Genomic DNA, 6,000 nt, shown 5'->3' on the forward strand with positions numbered 1-6,000 from the left:
ATTTTGTTTAATAAATTAAATCCATTTTGTTTATGTAATAATGACCTGTTGGATGTATGCCCAAGTGTGACCAACTATTAGCAAGTATTTTTTTCAGAAGCATGAAGCAGTGAGGTGCACAAGAAGAAATACTGCTGCTATGATTCTCTGCTTGTAGCCTCTGGTAAATATTTACATTTTCAAAGTTTTATTTAGTTTTTCAGCTATATACAGTTTCTGTAATACATCACCCTATTTCTGTACAACAAAGCAGCCAGGATTTGGGATCAAATTTACATGAAAAGGTCATCTTATACTTAATGTAAGGCTGTTTTTGGGAGTAAACCTTTAGCATCAGGCCCTTAAGAAGCAAGATATATTAATGGAATAGAGTAAGATACTGTGCATTTACTCCTTTCAGAAAGGCTTTTGTAAATGTTAAGTGTATGCTCAGTCAGTGTTTTTTCCTGACTGTTTCAGGTCAATGGAGTAAACAATTTATTTTGTTATTGTTTGTTGTTTGTTTCTATTTCCTGTACTCAATTAGTAAATTGAGAAATTAAACTGATTTGTCTGGTTTCACTAATGAATAGAAAGCAAATAGAAAGGTCAGGTTCAGACTGAGTTTTCAGAAATGTACAAACACATAATCCATAAAAATGCTTTCATTTACAAAGAGGCAGGTTGAAAACAGGAAATGCCATATTTTTCTCAGCTGAAATGAATCAAGTTGTGATAAATAATAGGAGCAGTAGGGTTTAGAGCTGACCTTACATTCCATCTGTTTTACTGCAACAGCTCTGAGTTCCAGCTGCAACCAGGAACAAACACCAAAACAGACTGGGAAGCTCAGTCTGCCTTCAGCAAATAGGAGCAGGTTCTGGCGCTTTCTATAAGACACAAAACTGACTGAAGCAGCCCAGAGCACATCTTGAAGGCTCCTGAGACGTGTCTCAAACTTTCACTGATAAGCTGTTAATTATTCCTTTCCTGTTGTCATGTCGTCCTGACTATAATTCAGTTATGAATTGGTTGCAGAGAAAGAACTCATTTTCTCCCAAGCTCTGTGTGTGTGTCATCAAGGCAAACAGTGAGTCAACATCAGAGCAAATTTGATTTCAGTGGTTTTGTGGTTTAACCCTCTGTAAGGTCCTTGTTTCAAGGTGCTGCATCTGCAGCTTTCCAGTTCCCAGCACAGGACCACCATTCTCTGCATTACCAGCTGCCCAGAGTTGGGGCACAGACTTGTAGCAAAGTAAAAAATTATGAAATGTCTATTAATTCAAAATGGTTGTAATGGGTAATTTTCAACCTACTGCACTAGTGGTTTGGGACATAGCTATAAGACTCATTTACTTTTCTAAATAAGGCACCCTATTTCAAAAGGTGTGTGGGAAGCTATGCACAAATGCAGTCAGTAGGAATTTGTATGCTAAACTCCCACATCACAGTAAAACGTCCTGCACTGCAGGAGGTGGCATGTAGGAGTGGGTGGGCAAACTTCAGAACAGAAGAAGGTAGTGAATCACTTGAAAATTTCTCCTTACTCTTTATTTATGTATTCAATTACTTGTCCCAGTTTTTACCTCCTAAGCACTCTTATTTTACATGGTTATTTCAAGGCTGAATAGAAGTGCTACATTCTTGATTCAAACCTGTCTTTACTCCCACTTCCTGTTCTCTTTAAATTCGAGATGCAAAATTTTACTGAAACATGATGAGCTAATTCCCAATGCAGGCTCCAAACCTAGCTTGCAGTTGTCAGTTATTATCCAGGATTCCCAGAGATGTACCATGATTCTGCTACACTTGAGTTTAAAGACATTTATGTTTTGTAGACAAACAAGTCCTGTTACTGTTTTACTGGTTTATGGTAACTGTGTTACAGTTTACATAAAACAGGAGAGATACCTGGCACGTATTGTAATACAAAATTTCATGGGATGCGTCATGAAATGCAACTTTTCTTTTTGGTTCATCCAGGTGTTAGAACTGCCCCAGAATTGGCAAACAGAATGTTCATTGACTCAGAAGCTCTCCTAGAAAAATAGCAGTGTTTGAATTCTAACACTGCATGGCCAGAAAAGGGACAATAGGTGGCTGTCTGCATGATTCTAGAGCAGCAAAAGCATCAGGGCCAGCTGCTTGGACAGACAATAGTTATACCCTTTACCAAAGACTGCATTTTTAAGTGGTCACAACTGATTCTAAATTTGTGTATTTATGCATTTTTCCATTTACAGAGAATTCAAACCTGAATTTATTGCATTTTAAATTCTCCTCAGATTTACCATCAATCTGCTCTCTAAGTTAGACTTGCACAGGAAAGTCAACTATGGAAGAAAGCACATCTTCTAATTTGTTACTGAATGCTCTATTTCTGGTAATTTGCAAAGCTTCTGCTTGAAAAACCTACATTTAGTCCAGAGACTTATTATATCATGCTTTAATATCAGCTTGTGACTTTTAAATCCAGTTCTAGACTGGCAGGGTTTCATTAGAGATGTTTCCAAAACTAGTAATTACCCTCTTAATGAGCCCTTGAAGATATTGTTTATATTTATAATTAGATTTACAGAGGACACTCAATCAGTTCAAACACAGCTGGGTGCATGATGCTGGCTGAGACAGTCAATCCACTGCAAAGTCCAGTCAGATACAATTTTCTTTTGACAAAGAGCACTGAGCACTGGCACCTTGCAATTTGCAAAGCTAATGAAAATACTGCTGCTTTCCATATTCCACTATAAAAATGGTGATTCTCTGCTAGAGGAAAGATTTTTTACTTTTGTTTTCTAATCAAGCTGACTCTCAGTTGTGGTCCTGAGCTCTACAGTATTTGTGGTATTTGGGGTTTGGTGGGGGCAGGGGGAAAGTGCTGTCTCATTCACTGGGATCCTTAGCCCAAGGACAAGGTGGAATGGTTTCTGACTGAAAGAGAGTAGGTTTAAATCAGATTTTAAGATGAATTTTATTTACTCCTTTAAATCAGAATTGTTAGAACAAGATATACAAGTCCAGGATCTTATGGAAACTTTCTTAACCTACATCTGACAGCCAGTCCAGAAATAATGGGGCACAGCACAGCACCAACTAACCACAAATCTGCAAACCAGACATTACAGCAATTCCCAGTGTTTAATTTCTATGTTGCTAATAATAAGCTATGTCTTTGACTCTTAAGAGAGTTAAGAGGAGATGTTAAGAAGAGAAAAGTATTTATGTTCCTATCAGGGTGATCTGATAAGTTGTAGAAGTACTTACCTATGAAGTGCTTAATGTTAATTATTCTTTACTGTGTAATTGCTTTCATCTTCCATATCTTTTTACATTGCCTTTCTGTGCTCCATTTATTTCAATGCTTTTTCTACCCACAGTAAAGTTCTAACCTACAAACATGTCCATGAAAACTGGAGGAGCTCCATGGAAATGAAGGTATTCCTTTTCAAACTGATTAATTTTCATTACATAACTGCCAGAAGATGATCTGGCAGAGCTAATGCATTAATGAAGATGGCTAGAATATGCAGGCAATAATGTATTTACACAAGCTGATGTTTGCTTTAAAAATTATTTGCTATACTTAACTGCTTCTTTTGTCTTCTGCAGCAGGAACCTAAACCAGGAAAGCTGTGTGCTCCATTTTCTCTGTTGGAATGAACATGCTCCTCAAGCACATCAGCTGCAGAACAGAAAGCAAAGTTAGAAAGTTGTTAGTAACATTCGAATTTACTCTAGAATTTTACACAGCGTTCCTAAGGCTGACTGACAAAATTTCCCCCTTAATTTTAAAATAAAAATTAATTTAAAAATTAGACTTCATCTTTGTCACCCAGCTGCAGCAGCAGCATGTTCACACTCAATAATCTCCATTGCCATAGCAACACATGCTTGTCAGATCAGGGCTGAATTGATGCAGGAACGTCCAATCTACTAACCCTTAGATATGCAACTCTAGAATTCACTGGGATTTCTTTTTACTTTTAGAAATGTAACATTGTTATACAATACAAGATAAACATCTCAACCCCTCTGATCTGTGTGACTTGCTTTCTGATAAACCAGAGTTTTGAAAGGCTTAATACAGCTAGAAACAGAAGTAGATTATTCAGGTGGCAGGTTTTCATGCAGGAAATTGCAAATTAAAGTAGAATCATAGATTATGCTGAGTTGGAAGGGACCCACAAGGATCATCGAGTCCAGCTCCTGGCCCTGCACAGGACACCCCAAAAATCCCACCCTGTGCCTGAGAGCATCATCCAGATACTCCTCGAGTTCTGCCAGGTTTGGAGCTGTGATCACTGCCCTGGGGAGCTCTAGTGCTCAAGCACGCTCTGGGTGAAGAACCTTTTCCTAATACCCAGCCTAATTCTCCCGGGGCACAACTCCAGCCGTTCCCTCGGGTCCTGTCACAGCAAGAAGAGATCGGTGCTGCCCCTGCACTGCCCCTCCCGAGGAAGCTGCAGCCCACCATGAGCTCTGCCCTCAGTCTCTTCTCCAGGCGAACAAGCCAAGTGCCCTCAGCTGCTCCTCATAAAACTTTCCCTTTATTTAACATTTAAATAATAATACACAAACACTGGATATCATCCTTTTCCCTTTGGAGTCAGCAGAGAGTCCTTCCCCCTTTTATTCTTTGTAGAAAAATGTTTGTTCACTTCTCCCCTACAGTCAGTCATAAGATACTCAAGTGCCATTGTCATCATGCACAGCTGGATTAAGCAAGGTTGGGGTGCAGAGAAAACTGATTTGTGCAAGTTTACACATAAGCTGGCATGAGAAACACTGTTTTGCAGCTCTGGATGAGTTATTACTGCATTTATCATTATTACATATGCTACCATTTATATTTTCATCATTGCCTGATTCAAATAAAAAAAGCAATAATAAAATCTCTCAGCCAAAGTTGCACATTTCATCGGGCTCTGGGAATTCACCACATAGATTTCTAGGCCTGGTTTTCACTCCAGTATGCTGTGGTTTAGAGCCTTGGTACATTTTTAATCAATCAAGATCCAACTGGGTTATAATAACATTCCTAATTCAAGATGTAACATAAATACACAATTTAAATGCTAATCTTTAGAACAGACAGAAATTCAGGTTTGCAGTTAATAATCTACTTCCACAGAATATTTTTTCTTTTCAAAAATATGTTTTGAGGCCTTAAAAAATATAGAGATAACTATGAACTTGATCTATAGTTTCAGGTTTTCTAACCTCAGGGTCTGTGGAATAATTGAAATCATTAAGTTCTACTATACAGTTGTATCTGGGTGAGAAAAGATCCCAACCAAATGTCCTGGGCTCCCAAACATACCCTCTGCCATCTGAGTACCCACACAATGTGTGTGTGTGTGTGTGTGTTTATTCAGGCAAGGAGAACCATGTGTAGACATAAAATTTAAAGTTTGATTTGCTATACTTACCTAGGCTACCATGCAATAGCAATGTTGCTATGGGAACAGGTTTTCAAACAAGTAGATCACACATGACAGCCAACAGAGTTTTGGATGTTTTTTGTATGTATTATGCCAGGGTGGATAGTGAGCATATCAATGTAAAGGCTAACTTAAAATCTTACATGCCCTGATCTACAATGAGATTCCATCGATCATTTTGCATTATATTTTTTTAAGGATTCCACAAAGCACTACTTGTTTCCAGGTGTGTAAGAATTCTTTTCCTTCATCTTTATATACTTTATATTTAATTTGTAATATCCTATCTTCCTATCAGGTCTTCCCCTTTTATTTTGTTTTTCCCTAAATATATTCATAATGCTCAGTTACTCATTCATTCCTACTGTCCATTATATACCTCTGTGACAGTGTTCACAGGGGTTCTTGGATGAGGGAAGAGACGAGAATGTTGGCTCCATGTTTCAGAAGGCTTGATTTATTATTTTATGAATATATATATTACATTACAACTACACTAAAAAGAATAGAAGGAAAAGGTTCATCTCAGAGGCTACGTAAGCTAAGAATAGAATAGAAAAGAATGAAAACGAAGGTCTGT

The sequence above is a fragment of the Molothrus ater genome, chromosome 12 (genome assembly GCF_012460135.2).
Source record: "Molothrus ater isolate BHLD 08-10-18 breed brown headed cowbird chromosome 12, BPBGC_Mater_1.1, whole genome shotgun sequence".
Classification (NCBI taxonomy): domain Eukaryota; kingdom Metazoa; phylum Chordata; class Aves; order Passeriformes; family Icteridae; genus Molothrus; species Molothrus ater.